The sequence below is a fragment of the Schistocerca piceifrons genome, chromosome 3 (assembly GCF_021461385.2).
Source record: "Schistocerca piceifrons isolate TAMUIC-IGC-003096 chromosome 3, iqSchPice1.1, whole genome shotgun sequence".
NCBI lineage: Eukaryota > Metazoa > Arthropoda > Insecta > Orthoptera > Acrididae > Schistocerca > Schistocerca piceifrons.
Genome location: NC_060140.1, coordinates 940,582,559 through 940,609,854, shown reverse-complemented (window position 1 = coordinate 940,609,854; position 27,296 = coordinate 940,582,559). Strand labels below are relative to the sequence as shown.

Here is a 27,296-nt window from a genome sequence, read left to right as displayed (position 1 = left end):
ACAAGTCAATAAAGAAAGCTGGACAAGGAATCGGAAGTGGCACTGACTGTTGTGTCAGGTTAGCAACGGTGAACAGTTCGGGCATGGCATTAAGCGCTCTGAATGGAGGAAACCAGTCCCAGCGCTTGAAGTGTCAACTATCAAGTAATTTTAATCTGACTGTAGTAAACGAACTAGCTGACAGCACAGTATCGCAGTAATTATGCCAGTGACGCTACATTGCTACAGGGTCGAGACAGAATTGTTATTATTATTACTGGTGGTAGTGCTGCTACACAAAGCATTGGCAGCCGAAAGTCTTCCAGTTTCCGCCAGTTCAGAAGTACGGAGTCCGCCAATTAAATGTTTTGGAAACGGAGTATAGGGCACACATTTAACTTGGTTGATTTTAAACGAGGATGCAGGGTGCGGCCGAAGCAGTTGCCGCTAGAAAGAGGCAGGTAAGCGGAAGCATGTTTTGTAACAAGTGTCTGCCCTTTATGAGGATGGTTAGCTCAATTTTCTGAGAAGGACTTGTATTTACCACGCGTGATGCACTGTGGATTGCTTTGCCGTTCTATAACGAAAAGATTGTTAGAAATAAGCTGTGCAAATTGTCTCATTAGCTCGTGGTTTAATAAAACGCTTACAAAAATTACATATCATTTATATTTCACCATTTTCAAAAATGAAAGTGTTCAAAGAAAATTATTTTTCCTTTTCAAGTTTGTTTAGGCTCTATTGTTGATGGTGGTTGGGGGAGACAGGGTGGTGGGTAATGGTATCAGGAAAGTGGAAACCACTGTTTTGCAGACTGCGAACATGAGGTGTCCTCGCACACACTCACTGGTAAAACGAAAGCGTACTTTTAGTTCGTGTAGTATAGGTTTATAGTTCGGCACTGACTGCTCAACAGCCCCAAGTGCCACGGTCAAGGATCACGAAATGTTCAGGCGACTTGGCCACAAAAACGTGGCCGTGTTCCTGTACGGCGCATCTCGCTGACAGGCTTTGACGACCAGGTAGGAACTGGCCGTAGCGCCGGGGTGAAACACGAGAGGCCAGGACTGTGCGGGAGAAAAACAGGCGTAGCCCTTTAACGGCGAACAGCTTCCCAGCTAACACGTGTAGCTGTACCGTTTTGTCGGTTGCTACCTCACCTCACACAGGGGGGCGTCAGCTGTAATATACAGCGATTAGTGAGTGCCAGAAACACTGAACTACAACTCCATCTATGCTCCGCGAACCGTTGCGAAGTGCATGGCAGAGGGTGCTTTTCATGGTGCCACGTGTTAAAGTTTGTTCCCTTTCCAATGGCGTACGAAGCACGGGAAAAAAGACCACTTAAATTCCTCTCCGCTTGCTGCAGTTAGCCTAATTTTGTCTCTGCAGTGATACGTAACGGATGGGATACACGAGGGGCGCTCAAAAAATAATGCAACACTTTTTTTCGGACAATTTCGGTTGAAGAATTTGTTGTGGGACATCGTGGAATGTTCCTGCTTCAGCCCCTATAGTTTTATGAAGTTCTGACAGGGGGCGTTGTTACACGCAGCCTTCAAAATCGCGTCTCTAACGAAGGTGCGTTCCAAGTAGAAAGCTGTCACTAAGATTCTTCTAGTAGAAAATCACAGCAGAGCACATATTCATAGGTAACTGAATAATGTCTACGCAGACCTGTCAGTGAACAAAAGCGCGTTGAGTCGTTGGATGAGGCCTCTGTCATCATCGCACCAAGGTCGCGCAAACACGTCCGATCTCCTGCGTGCCGGCCGGCCACACTCAGCTGTGACTCCTGCAATTGCTGGGACGTGCGGACACTCTCATTCGAGGTGATCGACAGATTACAGTCGAGCACCTCGCTGCTCACATCGACCTCTCTGTTGGCAGTACTGACACACTCGTCCACCATTTCGGGTACTCAAAGGTGCGTGCCCCCCCCCCCCCCCCCCCCGAGTTCCTCGCCGCTTCTAAGAAGACCATAAAGAGAACCGAGGGACCATTTGTGCGGAGTTGCTTGCGCGTTACGAGGCATTTCAATAGCAATCCTGTCTCCGATGGACAAAGCATTTCTTGTAGCGTCTGCCACTGTAGTGTGTTTCACTCTTGTGGCGACTAAACGATCCAGTGACGAAATGCGCCACTCTTCGTTGTGAAATGATAAGTAAATGGACACCCTAGCTGCAAACAGGCGTTGATGTACTTCATTGGAGACATGTTGAAAATGCGTGCCCCGACTGGGATTCGAACCCGGGATCCCCTGCTTACATGGCAGACGCTCTATCCATCTGAGCCACCGAAGACACAGAGGATAGTGCGTCTGCAGGGACTTATCCCTTGCACGCTCCCCATGAGATCCACATTGCCAACATGTCCACACCACTACATTAGTTGTTTTTTTTTTTTTTTTTTTTTTGTCATCAGTCTACTGACTGGTTTGATGCGGCCCGCCACGAATTCCTTTCCTGTGCTAACCTCTTCATCTCGGAGTAGCACTTGCAACCTACGTCCTCAATTATTTGCTTGACGCATTCCAATCTCTGTCTTCCTCTACAGTTTTTGCCCTCTACAGCTCCCTTTAGTACCATGCAAGTCATTCCCTCATGTCTTAGCAGATCTCCTATCATCCTGTCCCTTCTCCTTATCAGTGTTTTCCACATATTCCTTTCCTCTCCTATTCTGCACGGAACCTCCTTATTACTTACCTTATCAGTCCACCTAATTTTCAACATTCGTCTATAGCACCACATCTCAAATGCTTCGATTCTCTTCTGTTCCGGTTTTCCCACAGTCCATGTTTCACTACCATACAATGCTGTACTCCAGACGTACATCCTCAGAAATTTCTTCCTCAAATTAAGGCCGGTATTTGATATTAGTAGACTTCTCTTGGCCAGAAATGCCTTTTTTGCCATAGCGAGTCTGCTTTTGATGTCCTCCTTGCTCCGTCCGTCATTGGTTATTTTACTGCCTACGTAGCAGAATTCCTTAACTTCATTGACTTCGTGACCATCAATCCTGATGTTAAGTTTCTCGCTGTTCTCATTTCTACTACTTCTCATTACCTTCGTCTTTCTCCGATTTACTCTCAATCCATACTGTATACTCATTAGGCTGTTCATTCCGTTCAGCAGATCATTTAATTCTTCTTCACTTTCACTCAGGATAGCAATATCATCAGCGAATCGTATCATTGATATCCTTTCACCTTGTATTTTAATTCCACTCCTGAACCTTTCTTTTATTTCCATCATTGCTTCCTCGATGTACAGATGGAAGAGTAGGGGTGAAAGGCTACAGCCTTGTCTTACACCCTTCTTAATACGAGCACTTCGTTCTTGATCGTCCACTCTTATTATTCCCTCTTGGTTGTTGTACTTATTGTATATGACCCGTCTCTCCCTATAGCTTACCCTTACTTTTTTCAGAATCTCGAACAGCTTGCACCAATTTATATTGTCGAACGCTTTTTCCAATTCGACAAATCCTATGAAAGTGTCTTGATTTTTCTTTAGCCTTGCTTCCATTATTAGCCGTAACGTCAGAAAGGCCTCTCTCGTCCCTTTACTTTTCCTAAAGCCAAACTGATCGTCACCTAGCGCATTCTCAATTTTCTTTTCCATTCTTCTGTATATTATTCTTGTAAGCAGCTTCGATGCATGAGCTGTTAAGCTGATTGTGCGATAATTCTCGCACTTGTCAGCTCTTGCCGTCTTCGGAATTGTGTGGATGGTGCTTTTCCGAAAGTCAGATGGTATATCGCCAGACTTATATATTCTACACACCAACGTGAATAGTCGTTTTGTTGCCACTTCCCCCAATGATTTTAGAAATTCTGATGGAATGTTATCTATCCCTTCTGCCTTATTTGACCGTAAGTCCTCCAAAGCTCTTTTTAATTCCGATTCTAATACTGGATCCCCTATCTCTTCTAAATCGACTCCTGTTTCTTCTTCTATCACATCAGACAAATCTTCACCCTCATAGAGGCTTTCAATGTATTCTATCCATCTATTTGCTCTCTCCTCTGCATTTAACAGTGGAATTCCCGTTCCACTCTTAATGTTACCACCGTTGCTTTTAATGTCACCAAAGATGGCTACATTCGTAGTGCGCCTAATAGATGTTTGCCCATCATACTCTTTACTCGTGGCAGATTAATCGACCAAGTCCCTTACGAGTTCGGCATAGCGTGTGCGTTCGCACAAGGAGGTCCATGGCCGGGAAGCCATATTTTAACTATATATGACGGTACTATCTGTTCTCGAAAGAACAGTTACCGTGGATGACCATGCAGCTTTGCTAGAAATGAAATGATAATTAAATGGACACTCTAGCTGCAAACAGGCGTTGATGTACTTCATTGGGGACATGTTGAAAATGTGTGCCCCGACCGGGTCTCGAACCCGGGATCTCCTGCTTACATGGCAGACGCTCTATCCATCTGAGCCACCGCGGGCACAGAGGATAGTGGGTCTGTTCTTTCGGGAACAGATACTACCGTCATATATAGTTAAAATATGGCTTCCGGCCATTGACCTTCTTGTGCGAACGCCACGCTATGCCCGAACTCGTACGGGACTTGGTAGATTAATCTGCCACGAGTAATGAGTATGATGGGCAAACATCTATTAGGCGCACTACGAATGTAGTGGTTTGGACATGTTGGGAATGTGGATCTCACGGGGAGCGTGCAAGGGATAATTCCCTGCAGGCGCACTATCCTCTGTGTCCTCGGTGGCTCAGATGGATAGAGCGTCTGCCATGTAAGCAGGAGATCCCGGGTTCGAGTCCCGGTCGGGGCACACATTTTCAACATGTCCCCAATGAAGTACATCAACGCCTGTTTGCAGCTAGTGTGGTGTCACCGCCAGACACCACACTTGCTAGGTGGTAGCCTTTAAATCGGCCGCGGTCCGGTAGTATACGTCGGACCCGCGTGTCGCCACTATCAGTGATTGCAGACAGAGCGCCGCCACACGGCAGGTCTAGAGAGACTTCCTAGCACTCGCCCCAGTTGTACAGCCGATTTTGCTAGCGATGGTTCACTGACAAATTACGCTCTCATTTGCCGAGACGATAGTTAGCATAGCCTTCAGCTACGTCATTTGCTGCGACCTAGCAAGGCGCCATTATCAATTGCTATTTATCTTGTGATGCATGTACCGTCAGACCAATGTTCACCAATTATGGATTAAAGTTAAGTATTCCAACAGCTACGTACTTTATTTGCTAGACTCAAATCATTTAACTGTTCCAGACCTCACGACAGCCTGCGTGAGCTTAAACGCGTGCCTTTCGCCTTCACCTCCTAGTGGCTTGGCTGTCTTGCCAAGTCACAACAGCTAGGGTGTCCATTTAATTATCATTTCATTTCTAGCAAAGCTGCATGGTCATCCACGGTAACTGTTCTTTCGGGAACAGATTCTACCGTCATATATACTCTTCGTTGTATCTTTTTTTTTCTTCTCTTCTATTAATCCAACCTTGTGGGGACCGCAGCCTCATGAGCAGTAGCCAAGAATCGGTTGAACAAGTGTAAGTCACTTCTTTCGAGGACGAATTATGTTCCCTTAATATCCTTCCTATGAATCTTAGCCTGGCATCTGCCTTTCCTATTGTTAGTTTTATGTGGCTATTCCGCTAAAGTCGCTGTCTATCGTTATTTTTTGTGTGGTATCATAGATCGATACCAACGCCACCCCCCCCCCTTCCCCCGCCTCCCGTCAGGGTCTCACAGTTGGCAATGGAAACAGACGCCGATAGCGACCGCGCGAGAACCCAGCGGATCCAATGATAGGCGCCTGCTGAGCCATGCTTTCAGCGGCGCTGACTGTGAGAGGTCCCTGCCACCGCTGTGTAGGATGGCCGGTGGCAGCTACACAGCCCAGTCTCAGCCACAGCCTTCGACAGTCAGCAGTCTTAGTGGCCTTCGACAGTTCGCTCCTGCATTAGTAGCGGGAGCCTCACACTGCACAATAGTCATTAGTTTCGTTCTTGTAATAGCTGGACTTTATTGCTGTTTGTTCTCTTGCGGTACTTTTTTCGCAATGCTTAGAGAAACCTACATGTTAAAGCTTCCTTTTACTGTAGTTATATGTTCACTAATCATTTCTGCTCCTGTCCAGTTTCCCTGCGACGACTTCCGCTGTATCACTGTCACTCACCTCTCTCTACCGACGCATACAAAGTAGTGCCTGACACTCTTACTAAATATCACATAACAGCACAGACCGCATAAGATAGTTCTTTATTTAAGACAAACAGTTGCGACAGGCTTTGCTGTCGTCTTCGGGTCTCAAAAATCATTTTCTTGTAAAAAGTGTTCATTTACGCTGAAATCTCATGCCAAGTTGTCAAGTGGACAAAAATCAGTACGATTTAAAAGGTTTCTTCATATCCACTTGACAACTTGGCGTGAGGTTTGAATGTAAAATGAACACGTTTTACAACGAAAAGCTTTTTAGGACCTGAAGATGACAGCTAAATGTTTTGAAACCGGTTGTCTTAAATAATGAAATATTTTATGCGATCTAGACTGTTGAATGCTTTTTAGCAAGTAAAACAGATGGTACCTATATTATGATAGTTACTCTTTCCTAGTGATCTGTCGCCTATAACGAAATCGTACAGTAGTGGGTTTCTTCGGCCGTTTACACGTAGTATGTTACAGGGATGTACACTCATCAGTCCTCTGCAAACCTTTCTGCAGTTTACTACAGCCTTCTGGCGTTGCCACCTTCTCTTATAGACAACCGCATCAACAGCAAACAGCCTCATGGAGATTTTCATATTATTCACTGGATCATTTATACGTCGCGTGAACAATATCGGTTGAATTACGCTGTCTTGAGGTACTGCTGAAATTATCTTAGACATGTAATCAGGCAGAATACGGCGCTGCGGTCGGCAACGCCTGTATAAGACAAGTGTCTGCCGCAGTTGTTAGGTCTGTTGCTGCTGCTACAATGACAGGTTATCAAGAGTTAAGTGAGTTTGGAACTGGTGTTATATTCGGCGCACAAGCGATTGGACACGATTAGAATCGCCTAGGTAGCGGTGAAGTGGGGATTTTCCTGTACGACCATTTGACCAGTGTACCATGAATATCAGGAACCCTTTAAAGCATCAAATCTCCGATATCGTTGCGGCGGGAAAAAGACACTGCAAGAACGGCACCAACGACGACCGTGACAGAAGCGCAACCCTTCCGAAAATTACTGCAGATGTCAACGCTGGGCCACCAACAAGTGTCAACGTGTGAACCATTCAACCAAACATCATCGGTATGGGCTTTCGGAGCCGAAGGCCCACTCGTTTACCCTTAATGACAGCACAACACAAAGCTCTGATCACTGGAAACATATTGCCTTGTCGGACGAGTCCCATTTTAAACTGTATCGAGAAGATGGGCGTGTAATGGTATGGAGACAACCTCACGAATGCATGGAATCTGCATATCAGCAGGGGACTGTTGAGACTGGTAGAGGCTCTGTAATGGTGTGGGGCGTGTGCACTTGGAGTGATATGGGACCCCTGATACGTCTAGATACGACTCTGATACGAGACACGTACGTAAGCATCATGTCTGATCACCTGCATCCATTCATATCCATTGTGCATTCCGACGAACTTGAGCAATTCCAGCACGACAACTCGACACACCACATCTACATCTATGTGATTACTCTGCTATTCACAATAAAGTGCCTGGCAGAGGGTTCAATGAACCACCTTCAAGCTGTCTCTCTACCGTTCCACTCTCTAACGGCACGCGGGAAAAACGAGCAATTAAAGTTTTCTGTGCGTGCCCTGATTTCTCTTATTTTATCGTGATTATCACTTCTCCCTATGCAGGTGGGTGCCAACATAATGTGTTCGCAATCGGAGGAGGAAACTGGTGATTGAAATGTCTTCTCAGATCCCGTCGCAACCAAAAATGCCTTTGTTTTAATGATTGCCACTCCAATTCACGTATCATGTCTGTGACACTATCTCCCCTACTTCGCGATAGTACAATACGAGCTGCGCTTCTTTGTACTTTTTCGATGTCATCCATCAGTCCCACCTGATGCAGATCCCACACCGCACAGCAATACTCCCGAATAGGGCGGACAAGCGTGGTGTAAGCTGTCTCTTTAGTAGACCTGTCGCACCTTCTAAGTGTTCTGCCAATGAATCGCAGTCTTTGGTTTGCTCTACCCACAATATTATCTATGTGATCGTTCCAAATTAGGTTATTTGTAATTGTAAACCCTAAGTATTTAGTTGAATTAACAGCCTTCAGATTTATGTGACTTATCGCGTAATCGAAGTTTAGCTGATTTCTTTTAGTACTAATGTGAATAACTTCACACTTTTCTTCATTCAGGGTCAATTGCCACTTTTCGCACCTTATAGATATCTTATCTACATCATTTTGCAGTCGTTTTGATCATCTGATGACTTTACAAGACGGTAAATGACAGCATCGTCTGCAAACAGTCTAAGACGGCTACTCAGATTGTCTCCTATGTCGTTAATATAGATCGGAAACAATAGAGGGCCTATAACACTCCCTTGGGGAACGCCGGATATTACTTCTGTTTTACTCGATGACTTTCCGTCTATTGCTACGAATTGTGACCTTTCTGACAGGAAATCACGTATCCAGTCGCGCAACTGAGGCGATATTCGGTAGGCACGCAGTTTGGTTAGAATACGTTTGTGAGGAACGGTGTCGAAAGCCTTCTGTAAATCTAAAAATATGGTATCAATTTGACATCACCTGTCGATAGCAGTTATTACTTCATGAGTATAAAGAGCTAGTGCAGAATTGCTACAGAGTGGCTCCAGGAAAACTCTTCTCAGTTCAAACACTTCCGCTGGCCACCAAACTCCGCAAACATGAACATTATTGAGCATATCTGGGGTGCCTTGCAACGTGCTGTTGAGAAGAGATCTCGACCCCCTCGTACTCTTGCGGATTTATGGACTGACCTGCAGGATTCATGGCGTCAGTTCCCTCCAGCGCTACTTCAGACATTAGTCGAGTCCACTCCAAATCTTGTTGCTCTTCTGCATGCTCGCGGGAGCCTTATACGATATTAGGCAGGTGTACTGACTTCTTTGGCTCTTCAGCGTGTACAAAAAAATCACTCACTTAATCTACAGCGATAGTATGTAATTTTTTTCCAAAATTAGAGTAGCTCTCTCGTTTATGAAATTAATAACGATGTTAAATGACTTAAAAGTTCATATAGGCCATTCAATTTTGTGTTGATGCTTTCCATGTTTGGTCTGTCTATGGGCTACTGACTATAACCAGTTTTATCAAAAATGGTTCAAATGGCTCTGAGCACTATGGGACTTAACATCTGTGGTCATTAGTCCCCTAGAACTTAGAACTACTTAAACCTAACTAACCTAAGGACATCACACACATCCATGCCCGAGGCAGGATTCGAACCTGCGACCGGAGCGGTCACGCGGTTCCAGACTGAAGCGCCTAGACCGCACGGTCACACCGGCCGGCACCAGTTTTATCATCCCATACATATTCGCCTATAATATTATTATCAGTAGTAGTATTGTGATATGGTCCAAAGATCGCACTACAGTCGGCAATGCGCTTTGATACCACAGAAATTAGCGAAGTCTCGCTGCAACCTGCCAGGATGAATGAGAAAAGCTGAAGAAGACACGCTCTCTCTCTCTCAGTACAGCAGCGTCCTTACACGGAGATCAATATAGAGCTCAGCATGGAACCACTCTACCCCAGTTCATGACTCCACTCGAAGGAGTCACCATCATCGAGTTGGACTAACAAGGGGAGGCCGCCAATTGTGAAATTCAGATTCGATTCATACTGCGCATAATAGAAGCTCATGGCCAGAGGTGTAATGTGGCAAAGCACCAAGATGCACTTCTCAGCCGTTGTCGAGAAAATCGACAGTTAAAAGAAACCGTTGCCGTGAAATACTCTCTACGATTAGTAATTATCTACAGCGTCGTGGCGCAGCGGTAAGCGCTCGGGTTCGTAATCCGAAGATCGCCGGATCGAATCTCCCGCCTTGCAGTTTTTTGTTATTATTAGTTTTTTATAATTCAAATTATATATATATACATATACATATATATATATATATATATATATATATAAACTATTAATGAATTGCTTATGCATGTTGGTGAAGGCGGATCGCTCTCCAATTGTACCGCCTCCATTTTTCCGTTTTTTAAACAGGGTGTACCAAAGCTCTCCCGTCCGCACTGATTTTCGACGATGTTATAAGTTGCGCTAGGGACCGCATCTACCTTCTTGCGAAGTTAGCAGGCAACTACGCGGCTCGTTTCGGCCCATTCAACATCTGTCCAAGTGTAACGAGCGAGTAACGGAGTTTATATTTCATACCTGCCACAGCAAATTTGTGTTCGTGGGGTCTCTATTCTAATTCGAACGTTTGACTTACCCTATACGTATTCGTTTCGGAATACCGTTTCTACGTCTTCCGTTAACTATACGTGGTTAACATTATGAAGACAATTAATAACATTTGTGAAATACAACTTTGTTTGCGGAAAACATAATGATGTTCGAAGTCGCCAGTTTTTCCACGACAAACGACTTTCAACAACTTATTATATGCATAATTGTTGCAACTGATTGCCGGGAATTATATATATATATATATATATATATATATATATATATATTTTGAATTACAAAAAAACAAATACTAAAAAAAGGGTTGCATGGTGCGAGATTCGATCCGGCGACCTTCGGATTACGAAGTCGAGCGCTTACCGCTGCGCCACGACGCTGTAGTAAAATATTAATCGTAGAGAGTATTTCACGGCAACGGTTTCTTTTAACTGTCGATTTTCTCGACAACGGCTGAGAAGTGCATCTTGGTGCTTTGCCACATTACACCTCTGGCCATGAGCTTTTATTATGCGCGGCAAGAATCGAATCTGAATTTCACAATTGACGGCCTCCCCTTGTAAGAGTTATTCGATGGAAATGCATTTCGTAAATGTTGAACATTGTTCTTCAGGAGAAGAGTGTTGGACTAAAGAGAAATTTTAACGAGGCAAGACCGGCCGCGGTGGTCTCGCGGTTCTAGGCGCGCAGTCCAGAACCGCGTGACTGTTACGATCGCAGGTTCGAATCCTGCCTCGGGGATGGATGTGTGTGATGTCCTTAGGTTAGTTAGGTTTAAGTAGTTCTAAGTTCTAGGGGACTGATTACCTCAGATGTTAAGTCCCATAGTGCTTAGAGCCATTTGAACCATTTGAACGAGGCAAGATGGAGTATTCTAAGTAGCAGTTATTGTTTGTTTCGGTCCTGGTCGCTATTTCCTAAACTCCTGTTTCAAACTGTTAGATAACGAAGTACTTAACGTGCAAGTTCCAGTTCTGTCGTTGAACGAGTACCAGCTGAAGATTTCTCCCTGAAGATCCCAAAATTGTCCTCATCTGCAGTGCTGGACTTTTTCCATCCACGGTTACCAATCGCAACAATAAGGGCCAACTCTGCGCCTGAAGACAACCTGATTCAATCCTATCACATCCTATTTTTCGTAAAGAAGGTAATGTGTCTCATTCACGTACAGTGCCCATAAAATCAGCTTTCATTTGCGCATTCAAATGGTTCAAATGGCTCTGAGCACTATGGGACTTAACATCTACGGTCATCAGTCCCCTAGAACTTAGAACTACTTAAACCTAACCAACCTAAGGACAGCACACAACACCCAGTCATCACGAGGCAGAGAAAATCCCTGACCCCGCCGGGAATCGAAACCGGGAACCCGGGCGTGGGAAGCGAGAACGCTACCGCACGACCACGAGATGCGGACATTTGCGAATTCATTTCTCGGTCTTCCCTTACCACACCGTTTACTTTTTAGTAGTTTTCTGTATGATTGTGTCAACCATCCGGTCCGAGTGCACTTAAGTTTCTGTGTTTCTGCGACCAAGTGTAAACGCAAAGTAGAACTTAATAGAAATAAATACATGTCTAGAATTTTAATCTAGGAAGTTTAGGGTTTAACATGCTATCAATGACGGGGTCACCTGAAATATAGCAAAAGCTCAGAATGAACAAGAACGAAAGCGGAAGGAAATCAGCAGTCTCCTTTTCAAAGCAACCATCCTCTCATCGGCAAGGTAGGGAAGCGTTAATGTGGATGACCGAACACGGATTTGAATACCATTCTACCCGAAAGCGAATCCAGTTTGTTAACCTTTGCGCCAAATTGCTCGGTCGACAGAAGGCAGTCCCGTCGTATGAAAATGATTAGTGACAATGAATTATTCGACCTTTTCTATGTCCCCCTTCACACGTCTCAGTACGCACCTCCAGGCTGCTATTAGCTACTGCCTGCACGTCATAATAATCTGAAAGTTCCAACACAATACTGCGATTTTCAGCAAGAGCGTCTTTTAAATAAGAGTTCGGTTTCTCACAGAAATTTGTTTGACATCATTCTACTCTCTTTGGTACTTGCATGGAAATAAATAGCAAAAGAGGTGACACGGCTGTCCTACATTAGAAGAAGGTCGTTTCTAAGCCATGAGCAGCCGCTGGGACTCCTGTTACAACACGTAATTTATGTTGTGTCCTGAATCCCTGTTGACTTATGCAGAATTGTCAATTGCGCCCCTATGTCCTTTACGGATCACCAAGCATTCAACTCTTACATTCTTTAAAGAAGTATAGGCAACCAACGGTTAGTCTAATTTAAGTTTCACTGTCGATAATACGTTTGTGAATCCTGGTGCAAGGAATTCATCAAAAACTGAAGAAATAGCACCACAATAATACAAAAGGATTCTAAACAGTTTTTATCCTCACTACTCCTATCGGCATCTCTTTAAAACTTACAGTGGCATGCAATTTCATATTGCTATGAAATATGAAATACGCCGTATAAGCAGAAACTTTCCAATTTTCAGATGTTTAACATTCGACTGCCATGAAGTTTCTGTCCCTTAAAACGAATAGTGCGAAACGAAACAAATATAATTCAGACACTATAGGACAAATTTCATCCTATTACACTGTAAAGATGGGATGAGTCAGGAAAAGTGCAAGGGTTTTTGGTATGAAGTTATTTTTGTATAAATCTCTGCCATGCCCTGTAGAAAATTTTAGCTTCTTGGTAGAATGGAAGACTCAATATCCCTTACCTCTTCATCTGTCTCATCATTGGCTACGGTACCATTCTACTTCCGGTTGCGAAATAAATCCGACAGTTTTTACTGCCATTTTACCTGAAACAAAAAGAAAAAAAGTGAACAGAAGAAACATCACAAAATGACAAACTTTATTAGAAACGAAGAGATAGTACCAGCACTATTTGTGTTACATAAAGTGGGTAAATACTTCTAGAGCACCGGTTGCTTCGCAGGCAAACGCTGTATCTGAGTTACTCAGTCCATGGCGTAGTGTACATTTCAAAGTAGGAAGGAAGGAAGGCAGATTGGGTGTAACGTTCCGTCGACATCGAAGTCATTGGAGACGAAGCACAAGCTCGCATGGTGTCAAGGAGAGGGAAGGAAATCGGCCGTGTCCTTTCAAAGGAATCATCCTGGCATTTGGCTGGAGCTATTTAGGGAAGTCACGGAAAACATAAAGCTGGGTGGCCAGACGCGGGTTTGAACTGTCGTCACGTTTCAGAGTAATGAGACTCTTTCGTAAAATGGAATTGGTTTGATAACGGTGGTCACTCTCTTCATAGTCAGGGTCCCGACTACTGTTCGTAGGGTAAATTGATAAGTTAATTTTTAAAAGAGCTCTTGGAGGAAAAATAAATCTGATCTGTGGACCATGTACTTTACAGTAATGTCGGTTTGCCAGTATTATAAACCAGCTTCCATGTACAGTAGCGGCGGTGGCTGAGCGGTTCTAGGCGCTTCAGTCCGCAACCGCGCTGCTGCTACGGTCGCAGGTTCGAATCCTGCCTCGGGCTTGGATGTGTGTGATGTCCTTAGGTTAGTTAGGTTTAAGTAGTTCTAAGTCTAGGGGACTGATGACCTCAGATGTTGAGTCTCATAGTGCTCAGAGCCATTTTCTACATTAAGTTATGTTTTAAAATACTTCAAACAGTGACGGTTTATATACACTTTGCTAATACAAGGAGGTCAACAGTATGCATTTCTCTTTGTTAAACCTAGTCGTGTTTCTGGGGAAAGTGTCGACTCACGGGACAAAATATTTTAATTGAAGTTCTCCATTGTGGGCTGGTGAAGGAACTACAACTGTGTTTTACAAAAATCTGCTTCAGCATTATCGATGACGATGTCGAATAAACTGTTCCATTTTTAAGATCTGGACAGTTCCGCAATAAAAAGGAATTTCTTCTTAACGGTTCCCTTAAGTGGTGAAGAATAATTGTTCAGTGCACTGGAAGTTTTATGGAGTACATGTGTGGCACCATTTGACCTCCACCTGTTGCCGCAGTTAAAGAAATATGTCTAATGAAGCTATATGGTCCCAGCGACCTTTCCAAGTCGCGAACACACAATGTATAAACGCAGACTGTAGCAACGAATGAAAATTTGTACCAAGGCCGGCATTCGAACCCGGATCCCCTGTTCAGTAGGCAGATGTGCCAACCACTATACTAGCCTAGTACAAAAAATGGTTCAAATGGCTCTGGGCACTATGGGACTTAACGTCTGAGAGGTCACCAGTCCCTTAGAACTTAGAACTACTTAAACCTAACTAACCTAAGGACATCACACACATCCATGCCCGAGGCAGGATTTGAACCTGTGACCGTAGCGGTCACGCGGTTCCAGACTGTAGCGCCTAGGACCGCTCGGCCATCTTGGACGGCTAGCCTAGTACAGTGGCTTTGCACAACTGCACAGACTACTCTATCACGCCGCCCTTCTCAAACCAAATTGACCCTTAACATAGACAAATGTAATGTATTGCGAATACATAGAAAGAAGGATCCTTTATTGTATGATTATATGATAGCGGAACAAACACTGGTAGCAGTTACTTCTGTAAAATATCTGGGAGTATGCGTGCGGAACGATTTGAAGTGGAATGATCGTATAAAATTAATTGTTGGTAAGGCGGGTACCAGGTTGAGATTCATTGGGAGAGTCCTTAGAAAATGTAGTCCATCAACAAAGGAGGTGGCTTACAAAACACTCGTTCGACCTATACTCGAGTATTGCTCATCAGTGTGGGATCCGTACCAGATCGGGTTGACGGAGGAGATAGAGAAGATCCAAAGAAGAGCGGCGCGTTTCGTCACAAGGTTATTTGGTAACCGTGATAGCGTTACGGAGATGTTTAACAAACTCAAGTGGCAGACTCTGCAAGAGAGGCGCTCTGCATCGCGGTGTAGCTCGCTGTCCAGGTTTCGAGAGGGTGCGTTTCTGGATGAGGTATCGAATATATTGCTTCCCCCTACTTATACCTCCCGAGGAGATCACGAATGTAAAATTAGAGAGATTAGAGCGCGCACGGAGGCTTTCAGACAGTCGTTCTTCCCGCGAACCATACGCGACTGGAACAGGAAAGGGAGGTAATGACAGTGGCACGTAAAGTACCCTCCGCCACACACCGTAGGGTGGCTTGCGCAGTATAAATGTAGATGTAGATGTAGATCAAGCTTCAGTCCCCTTGGTATTCCCTCTAAATTCGAACAGCATTGCAGAGGCTCTACAACTGTACTGGAGTAGCAGCTCAGTGTCGAACGAAACGAGGGATCCCGTCTGAAGCAGAGGGACTGTGAAACCATGTAGTTCCAGAGACCGTTTCAAGTCTCAAATCAAGTGGGCTGAGACGTGCATGGGAATTTGGACTGAGGAGAGAAGTGTGCTAGGGTAGTCCGTGCAGAGTGCAGAGCCACTGTGCCAGGCTGGCGTAGTGGTCAGCGCATCTCCCTAGTGAGCAGGAGAAGCGGGTTCATTCGTCGCTTCAGTCTGCATATTTATATCAAAGAAATAGGTGAGTGGAAAACATTTTGAGTCCAATGAACGTGACATGGTGGACGTAGATGAGTTCGTTGTTTTAGGACGTGCAGATTCGCATTTTAAGAGTAGGAACCTACTCACTGGGTAAACAATCTGTAAAGCACTGATCCAAACTAGGAATCAGTGCATTTTCTGAATTAAAACAAGAGAAAATCTCTGACTGCCAGTTCGTGATCGCTTCTGCTTTCCCTCGTAGACGAGACTGTATGAGGCCTGGTGGCGCTGAGGGGACACGACGTCTAAGAGAAGTAGCACAGAGGAATGGAAAACTATTCTAGCGGCGATAAGTGGCACCAATGCGGAAATCGGCCGACTTGTGAGACTCTGACAAAAGCCAGATTGTGGTGGCCCAGTGCCTGGGAGCGAGCATCTCAGGAACAGCGAAGTTGGTCGTCTGTTCGCGTGCTACCGTCGTGGGCTTCTTTGGAAAGTGGTAGAAGAATGCTGGAACCACGAGTGACGACGAGAAGTTGGACGTCCATACCTCATAACAGAACATAGGGATCGGAAGCTTGCCCGCTGTCTAAAGCAGGATACGCGGCCATCTGTGGCAGGTCTGACGACAGAGTACAGTGCTGGAGCAGGCACGAATGTTTTGGACCACACCGTTCAGAGCATAGTGTTGAACATGGTGTTCCCCAGCAGAGGACCCGTACGGGTTCCCTCGTTGTCCCAACAACATCATCAATTTTGATTACAGAGGGCACGGGGTCATCGAGATTGGACCGGACATGAATGGAATCGTATCGCCTCGTCGGATGATTCCCGTTTATTGTTAAACCAGGTCGATGGTCGTGCCCAGACACGCCATCATCCAGGCGAACGGCTGCTTGAAACGTGTAGCAAGCCACGGACGCAGGCCGGTTGGAGCAGTACTATGTTGTGGGGGACACTCGCCTGGGCTTCCGTGGGACCTGTGGTGGTAATCGAAGGCACCAGGACAGCTGTGGACTATGTCAACATTATTAGGGACCACCTGTAACCCTGATGCTTGATGTGTTCCCCAACAGCGATTGCATCTTCCAACAGGATAACTGCGCGTGTCACATGGCCAGAATCGTGCTGCAATGATTTAGGAGCATAACAGTGAACTCATCAAATTCGGCTGATCTGAATCCGATGAAACCCGACTGCCAACTCCGTGCCCACAAATCAACCGCCTGTAAAGTACTGGAAGTATGTGACCTGTGCGGAGGCGTCTATTAAGACGAACCTCTGTAACTATCTTGTACTAGTCGAATCCGTAGTAGGCAGAATTACTGCTTATTTGCGCTCGGGAGGTGCACCAACAAGCTTTTACGTAAATGGTCATAATGTGACTATGTAGACTTTCCCGGCGCATTAGTATATCAAATTCTTGTCGGGTTTCCAGCCGGATCCAACTGTCATCTGAGCACTTAAGGATCCGTCATAACGTACAGAAGGATCCCACGGATCGTATAAAACGGACTACGATTTCACTTCTGAAGAAGATTTCCTTACCTGAGGACACTATCAAAAAACTACGTCCTGGTGCGGCCGTTCCGCCTAGATTACACGGTTTGCCAAAGATCCATAAGGATCGGGTCCCATTGCGCCCTATTCTTACTAATTTGGGTGCACCAACCTACAACTTGGCAAAATATTTAGCGTCGGTTCTCAGCCTTCATGTGGGTAAATGTGAACACCATATTTCCAACTCCATGGATTTTATTCAGCGTTTAAAGTTGCTTCATCTTCGGCCATCTGATTTACTTGTTAGTTTTGATGTGAGTCACATTTCACTCAGGTCCCTCTTGAAGATTCATTGATTTTAATTAAGGAAACACTTGATATGAAAATGACTAAGCTCTACCGTCATGTTCTGACGTCCACCTGTTCTTTATTCGATGACAAATATTTTGAACAAACGGACGGTGTGGCTATGGGGAATCCTTTATCCCCCATAGTCGCTAATCTTTTTACGGAGGACTTTGAGGATACGGCCCCGAAAATATCCTTTTTGATGCCTTCGTGTTTTTTGAGATATGTTTCTTGTTTGGTCACATGGAATAGACTCTTTGCACCGTTTATTGGATCATTTTAATCGTCTTCATACGAACATCAAATTCACGATGGAAATTGAAAAGGAGGGAAAGTTACCTTTTTTGGATGTACTTGTTTATAGAAAAGAAGACGGAACTCTTGGACACAGTGTTTATAGGAAACAGACTCATACCGACAGGTATTTACATGCTACCAGTTGCCATCCACCTTTTCAACGTTCGGGAGTCGTTCGGACCTTGGTTAAACGAGCATATGCTGTCTCAGATGCTGAAAAGTTACCACAGGAGTCGCAACATCTTAAGGACGAGTTCAACAATAACGGCTATACGGACCGAGAAATTCGACGTGCTTTTGAGTTTTTACCTCTACCTCAACCTTCTGAAGACACCCTTAGGTCTGGCGCTTTTCTTCCGTATGCTGGGAATGTGTCCGCTAAGATAGGTAGACTTTTGAAGAAATATGAGATCAGATGTGTTTTTCGTCCGCCAGCTAAGATTAGAGCACTTCTTGGTTCTGTCAAAGATGATCTAGGTTTGAGGAAGTCTGGAGCTTACAAAATACCGTGTCAGTGCGGAAAAATTTACATTGGAATAACTATTCGTACCGTCAACGACAGGCGTATTGAACATCATCGCCATACGCGATTATTACAACCAGATAAATCTGCGGTGGCTGAGAATTGCCTTACAGAGGGACACAGGATGCTATACAATGAGACGCAAGTAGTTGCAAATGCTTCTCGGTATTGGGATCGTGTTTTAAGGGGAGCCGGAGGTGCCTATGCTGCCCATGTTAAAATCACTAAGTTTGAGAAACATTTATGAATAAACTACCAAATAGAAAAATTTGAATTTTGTTTACATATAAAGTGGTTTAGTACTGCAGTTATGACAGAGGGATTTTGGAGTATCTTTTCTAGTTTCCTTCCAATTATTTTTTTTATTAATGACCCAAATTTTTTTACAAATAATTGCTTTATAATTAAACTGAAATGAAACTACTGAACATATTGCCAAATGGCTGTGTTACAATGTGCGTTTGACCACTAGGAGTGCTGTATAAAAATTTCATCTCTCTAGCTTGTGTGGATTTTGAGAAAATGTTCCTTATATTCGAAAAATTCTAATTTACGGGAAATGGCTACCAAAGTTTCTCAATACATTCCTGCACTATAGGATGGCTTATCAGGGTCTTCTTCTTCATCCTCCAAAAGCTTCCTCTTCTGTCTTCTTTTCTGGCCTGTTGTTCCACCATACTTCATATGCCTTTCTCTTCTTTCTGCTCCTCTTATCCTTTCTCTGTCAATATTTCTTAGTGCTTGTACAGTGTTCACTCCAGCTGTAAATCCTAATGCCTTCAGAACTTCACACTGTTCCCTTGGTTGTAGGTTTCTATTGCATCATAAGTGCCAAAGTGCAGTGTTTTTATGCTTACAAACACCCTTTTAGGAATCACTTTCCAAATCAAATTGTTTACGCTCTCATTAGGATTCTGTGTCTTTCCGTGTAGACATTTGTGTAACAATTCTGGCTGTGCTAAGTCATGAAAAATTGGTTCTATTGCTTTTATCACAGCTGCTGGCAAACCATGTTTGTGATCATAGTCCTTTTTTGCATTATATTTGCACCAGGAATCTTTTGGGCACAGGCTGTGTTGAGGGTATTCATTGGAAGAGGCAGTATGAAGGAACAATGCCCACACTGCTTTTCGCATGTCACTAACATTACTAGTATTTTGCCTTATAGCATACCCATTATATCTCTGTAGACGTTCAATCACCTCATCGGTAAGCCTGCCTCTCCCTCCTATTGTCTTTCCATCACTGAGCTTACTTGAACCCAAAGTTTGTTTGAGCCTTCGAAGCCGTCCACCCATACGCTTTTGCACATGCCCAATGCATTCCAACTTTTCAACTGTTCCTCTATAGTCTTGAAACGTTTGGAGTCACCATCCCCGAGGTAGTATTTGCTAGAAGATGTCACAGGGCTATGGCCGGCCATGTGTTGCTTAGCAGAAGAAAGCACTGTTTCAGTAATTGTAGTATCGGCAACTTGGTATTAGTGTTAATTTTCTTTTCCCTACGTTCTTCCTCTTCTTATATACACGGTTACTAAAACGTGGCATCGTAACCAGAACAACGCTTTACACAAGAAGTATAATACTACCAACAACAGGCGCAACACTGAACTAATTCGAAACGGTAAACAGCAAAGAGACGATGTCCCGCGCCCTTAGCGCTTCATTTATCACAGAAAACAATGTAGCCAACCCTTGCACACTCGCTGTTTGCGTAACATAAGGCGCTGAATGCGTAACAGGCCGAGAAAATCCCAAGCAGTTCGCCAGGAAGTCACGAGAGGGTGTTAGATGCATTCAGCGGCCGTCCATTTCCTCTGCAGGCGTGGGGGGAAATGGTAATAACTTCACTTCTAGGGCGAGTAGAACAATAATTCTAAGTTTACATTAAAGAGGAATGGTCCAATTAATTTTCGGTAGCAAAAAAAAAAAATCGAAATTTTTTGGATTTGACCACCCCCAGCTCCCCTTAAAAGAATCTGTCGAAATCAGACTATCAGATATCATTAATCGTGGTAATTGATATCCGCTAAGTAAAACGTGGAATCCTGTCTTACCAGACACGAAGGAACAACGGCATGTGAATCGGCCGGCTATGAATAATCATTTGTAACAATACATCGTTTTCAACAGCATTTACCACCGGAGGCGCTGCAACTCTCTTTGCGCCACCATCGTTCAGGTTAAATACGGTGGGGAGAAACTGATCGCCGACCATGTCAAATTTCCGTTTTGCTCTCATAAGGTTTTATTATTTGAAACTTTTGATTTTCCCTGACATCTATGCATCAAAACTGAAAGAAATTCAAATGAGTCCTTGGCTACTATCGATTCATACAGCACCTGAAAGTAGAGGGTAGTCACCCAGGTTTACGACAGACATGCGAGCGCTTTTCACACACTTCGCATCCCTTCGTCGGAATAACCGAGTGTAGCGCCACACTCATCCTGAAACTCTCAGGCGAAATCTGACGGCTAGTCAGAACTGACTGAAGGCTACAGAGATGGCAACGGCACTCCATTGCACCCTAATAGCTGTATCTCCATGCTTTTTCTCGGTTACGAAACAAAAAGTGTTTGTTTTCGTAGGTTTGAGCAATATTTAATTTAGAGTTTAGACGCTTGCGCCCTCTCTATCACCGCCCCGGTTTTTGCTTTCCCTCTTCGTAATGGCCGTCTGCTTGTTTTCTTGCGCGCTCGGAAATTGCAGTGAGCTATGCTCTGTGAGTGGTCCCAATTAAACGTTAGTGGAGGCGAGGGCCTTGTAAGAGTCTGGTGCCACAGAGGACAGCAGGCTAGCCCACTGCTAAGTCGTGTGCAGTTACCGTTACATGCGCTGGATGTTAAGAATTTCAGCTCCTCAGTCGTTCGAAAGCACTACGACCGACCTGTTTAAAGGTCAATGTACGTCGTTTTACTGAATGAGAGCGCTTGTTCTATACGGTTTGTAGCGACCAACGAGATCTACTATGAAGTGTCAAGATCTTTCGTTAACCTATGACGTCGCCTCATTCGTCTCCTAATGAACACATTCTGCACTTTATGTCTTCTGTTGTAAAAGCACCATGTGCAAAGAACAGAGAATTACAGCTGTTCTCCCAAGACAAATAAAAGAATGTGTCACACAATACTAATCACAGCTAGTGTACCAAATGGAGTACATCATCAAATGGTTCAAATGGCTCTGAGCACTATGGGACTTAACTTTTGAGGTCAACAGCCCCCTAGAACTTAGAACTACTTAAACCTAACTAACCTAACGACATAACACACATCCATGCCCGAGGCAGGATTCGAACCTGCGGCCGTAGCGGTCGCGCGGTTCCAGACTGTAGCGCCTAGAACCGCTCGGCCACAGTGGCCGGCAGTACATCATGCCATCTCTTTTTGCCAGTCTAAGGAACTCAAGAGGACATTGGTTGTATTCCCTAACATCCTTCAACCAAACATTCTACAAGAAGCATGACGCACTGAATGAAGGTTACAATGCAATGGTTCCTCGACAATTAGATCATTATGACGGAAGCAACAACTCAACTCGACATGGATGAAGGAGAGATTGGGTTGTGTCATTGTTAAAAGAACTATCCTGGACTCCAACTGTAGCCATTTGACAAAACCGTAGCAAATGTGGAGGACGGTTACCGGACGGAAAATGTGAAATTACCTCTTTCCAAATAAGACTCCAGCGCCTAACTCGATTTGAAGCAGCGGAACACAGGGCGTAATAAATACGTTCAGAATGTTGCAGAAGGAAGAGTAATCACGAGTACATAGAACATGCCACCCAGACAATTACGAATATAAAGGCACATATATGTAAGTTTGAATTACTGTAACTATGGACATCCTATTTCCAGAAATTGCCTTGCGGCATTCTACAATTAATGACAAGTTCATATGTAATTTGTCTTTGATTGTTATTAGAGGTATTGGTAGTAATTCTCGTACGTGTTTAGATTTGTTTCGACAACCACATGGTTTTTTTTTTTATTTTACCTTTGAGTTTCACAAATGTAAGTATCATTTATCAACAGTATGTGCAATATATTCACTAAGGAGTTTATACAAGGTGAATCACCTAACACATGCACCGCAGATATTGCGGGAAATGTTACTGATGTATGCTTTTCACAGAATGGATCACTAGTCAGGGACTCTTATTGTTATCCAGTCGCCAGATTATAATAATACTTAGAAAGAGTTTTTTTTTTGTGGAGACATACACTTTTTTAAATGGAACCAGACGAAGGGTAAATTAGAATGTCAGTGGTGTTTGTTGCGAGTCGTTTACGAAATATCGTTCCCACACCGGCACTTGCTTGTGCCATTCAGCCTGGGTGAGGAAACAAGTGACGACAAAAGGGGGGAGTATTAACCCTAGGATGCATATACAGGGCCTCCGAGGGCCTTGTATGTCTTCATTTTTAAAAAAATTCTGCAATTTTTTGTTTGATTTCAGACTGCTTTCTACTACTCTTTCACTAACACTGTGACATTCCTCCTATCAAGTCTGAACGAGATACCTTTTTAAGTTTTTTGTATAATTCAATACGTTTACCCATACACCGTGTAAGCAGGGCTTCAAAAGCCCTCACACATTTATAAATGTTCTTTAACCTATATTGTCTTCAACATTTGTTTGGGAGCAGTTATTAATTCAACAATAACTGTAGAGGTATTTCCAGCAACAGGAGTGCCAACAGCAGCAGTAGCTGTATTAGTAATAGCATAACTAAAAAATAATACACACTACTTTCACATATTGGCGATGTCAGTGTAGTGTATTATTGATGTTTTCGCTATCAAATGTTTTATTATTGCATACTATTGTTATCCTGTGTTGCTCTTGTCAGCCTTATTCTTACTGTAGTTTGTTTGTTGCTGCAGGGCCCATATTGTTATGAGTATGACTCGTTTAGTGCTGCACAAGCTGCTGTTCGAGAGACACGCCTTGTGCTATGGCTTCGACACGCAAAGCAAGAGAGTCAGTACGTGCAAATGCAGCTAATTTTGAAAGTGTCGTGGCTCAGTGGTTTGAAGAATATGATTCTTGCGTGGAAGGAAATATTTTTGAAGATGCAAGTAGTGAAGAATCAGCCAATGAACCTGCAGATGTGAATATTGAGGCAGATGACAGTCCTTCCGATAATATTACTTCATCAGAGTCTGAAAATGAAGAACCATCACAAAAAGGTGTAGAAGACCACACATACATTAGTCGGAATGGAACGATTTGGAAATTAGATCCTCCTGCAGCTTTCCGTACGCCTGTCCATAATATCGTAAAGAAGGCACCTGGTCCAGCCCATGGTTTGAAAACCTGTAAACCTAAGGATGCCTGGGACTATTTCATCTTCAAGGAAATACTAGAGGAAATCATCAACTGCACAAATATTGAAGGCAGAAGAGTGGCTGCTTTACGTGGTAAAACGTGGAAAAACGTTTCGCTTGCTGAAATGGAGGGTTTTCTTGGTCTTTTACTGCTTTCTGATGTTGAGAAGAGTTGGGATGTCCCTTTTAGAGAATTATTCTTGGATGAAAAGGCAAATCCTACATATAAGGCCACCACGTCAGTAAATAGATTCAAGGATATAAGGGGAATAATTAGATTTGATGACAGGCGTACCCGTGAAGCTCGGTCTGTAGATGACAAACTTGCAGCTGTTCGCTATGTATGGGAACTGTTTCTTGACAAGTGTAGAAATAGAATGATTCCCAATGATTCGCCCACAGTTGACGAACAGCTAGTCCCATTCCGTGGAAGATGCAGCTTCACCCAGTATATGTCCTCTAAACCAGCCAAGTATGGCATAAAAATATTTTGGTTATGTGATGCTACATCTGCATATGCTTCAGACGGAATTGTTTACACGGGAAGGAAGCCCCATGAACCTATTCAGAAAAATCTTGGACTGAATGTAGTTAATGATCTTGCTAAAAGCATTGACGGATCTTGAAAAAAATTTACTGCTGACAACTTCTTTACTAGTGTGCTGCTGGCAGAAGAGATGCTTCAGAAGCAAATTACAGTGGTGGGAACAATCAAACAAAATAAACCAGAAATTCCTAATGAGATGAAACCCTCTGCCTCAAGAGCGATTCATTCCTCTTTGTTTGCATTTAGAGGTGGCATTACAATAGTGAGTTATGTTCCCAAAAAGAAAAAGTCTGTAGTTCTCATTAGCACAATGCATAACGACAGAAACATTGATGAAACTCATGCAAAAAAGAAACCAGATGTAATAAAGTTCTGTAACTCTACAAAGGATGGAGTAGATCAAATGGACCAGAAAATTTGTTATTACACTTGCAAGAGACAAATAAGAAGATGGCCATTTGCATTATGGATGAATATGGTGGACGTCGCAGCAATGAACAGTGAAATTTTATTTTCCGCCCAACATCCGACATACCATAGCGGAAGAAGTGATAAAAGGCGTTTGTTCCTAAGAGATTTAGCAGAGGAAATGGTAAGACCACGAATGGAACTTCGTATTCAGATCCCTAATCTTCCAAAGAAAATCGTTGATGCCACGCAAAGATGTGGTGTTCAACAAGATGTCGTATTGCCAAACCAACTACCTGTTTCAGGAAAAAGAAGAAGATGCAATTATTGTCCATATAATAAACACAGGAAAAGTGCTAAAACATGCATTAAGTGTAAAACCAACATTTGTAAGGAACATAGTGGCATTCTTTGTGCTTCTTGTTTGTGACATGTTGAAAATTAAGAAAAACGCTATTTTATGTGAACAATGAATAACAACTTTTTGTTAAAATATTGCCTATATACATAATATTGTGAATAATGAGTGTGTTTTAATTAAAGAAATTGGTTGTAATAAATGTTATAAAAAGTAAACTGCAACTTATAAGTGAATTAATAAAATTATTTGTATATGTTGTATGTAAATGGATGTAACTAATAAAAATTCACTCTTAAGAGCTTTTTAAAAAATTAATAAAATTTTATCAGGCCCACCAGATCCTGTTACTGTATCTTAGGAATCTTTCAATATGACAATAAATTTGACAGAAATAAATTTAAGTCCAAAGTACGATTATATGAAAAGAGGAAAATTTTAAATTAGGGCAGGGCCTTGGAGGCCCTGCATATGCATTCATGTGTGTTTTCGGCACCATGCATCCTAGGGTTAATGTTCTTGCTGCTGTTGCAGCTGATCGGCTCTGTAGCTCCCGCACGCAATCGCACGAGGAAGCGGCGTGAGTCAGTCAAGTGTCCTACGCATTTGCCATCGACAAAGCTTCCATCCTCATCACATCTTTCTCCATCATGAGCTGCGTGAGAACGATTATGAAAATCGTGTTAATTTCTGTACGTGGACATTAAGACAGGAGGATACTCCAGATGTATCATGTATCTAGATTAGTGTTCAAAAATGTTCAAATGGCTCGAAGCACTACAGGACGTAACAGCTGAGGTCATCAGTCTCCTAGACATAGAACTTGTAAGTAGGCTGTTTAGGTTTTCTTATTGGTAACACCACGTAGCGCTCTGTGTGAGAATCACTGGCTGTGCTGTGTGCAGTCTGTGGCTAGTTTGCATTGTTGTAATACTCGCCATTGTAGTGTTGGGAAGCTGGGCTGTTAACAGCGCGTAGCGTTGCGCAGTTGGAGGTGAGCCGCCAGTAGTGGTGGATGTGGGGAGAGAGATGGCGGAGTTTTGAAATTTGTAAGACTGGAAAATTATGAACTGACATATATATTATGACTATTAAGGTAAATACATTGTTTGTTCTCTATCTAAATCTTTCATTTGCGAACTATGCATATCAGTAGTTAGTGCCTTCGGTAGTTTGAATCTTTTATTTAGCTGGCAGCAGTGGTGCTCGCTGTATTGCAGTGGTTCGAGTAACGAAGATTTTTGTGAGGTAAGTGATTTGTGAAACGTGTAGGTTAATATTTGACAGGGCCATTCTTTTGTAGGGATTATTGAAAGTCAGATTGCGCTGCGCTTAAAAATATTGTGTGTCGGTTAAAGCACAGTCAGGTATAATTTTTCTAAGGGGACGTTTCAAACTACTTAAACCTAACTAACCTAAGGACATCACACACATCCACGCCCGAGGCAGGATTCGAACCTGCGGCCATAGCAGCAGCGCTGTTCCGGCTGAAACGCCTAGAACCGCTCACAACGGCCGGCTCTAGTTTAGTGATGAAGCCACATTTGCCAACCATATCCAGGTAAACCTCCGAAACTTCCACTATCGTTCCGCTGAAATCGTTGTTGGCTACGTCAGGTGGAACGTCAGCGTCCATGGAGTCCAAACGTGTGGTGTGGGATCATGAATCATCAGCTCATAGGCCAGTTTTTTAATAGACGGAACACTGAACACGCACAATTATCGCAGCCCTCTCTCAGACTATCTTCTACGGATGCTAGAAGACGTTCCTCTGCTGGCTAGGAGGAAACTGTGGTATCAACAAGATGGCTGTCCAGCCCACAGTGCACAAAGTACTACAGCATATTGTTTCCAAATCGTCGGATTGGTCGCAGGGGACCTGTGCCTTGACCGGCCCGTTCCCCGGATTTGGCGCCTATAGAGTTTTTTCTGTGGGGAAAGCTGAAAGACGCTGTGTACAAGGACATACAAACTACACTCGATGATATGCAATGACGTATTGCTGCAGCCTGCTCGGACATCTCCGTTGAAATGCTAGCACGTGTACAGCAGTCGTTACGTATCAGACTGTGAGCGTGTACTGCAGCT

The 27,296-nt window shown here is 43.6% G+C and overlaps 2 non-coding genes across 2 annotated transcripts; one reads left to right on the top strand and one right to left on the bottom strand.

Annotated features, from left to right (window-relative positions):
- Positions 1-4,364: 4,364 nt before the first annotated feature.
- On the bottom strand, positions 4,365-4,439 carry Trnat-ugu. Its single transcript has one exon. It is a non-coding gene; the product is annotated as a tRNA-Thr (tRNA).
- A 271-nt stretch (positions 4,440-4,710) lies between these two features.
- Positions 4,711-4,784, top strand: Trnat-ugu. Its single transcript has one exon. It is a non-coding gene; the product is annotated as a tRNA-Thr (tRNA).
- Positions 4,785-27,296: the final 22,512 nt, after the last annotated feature.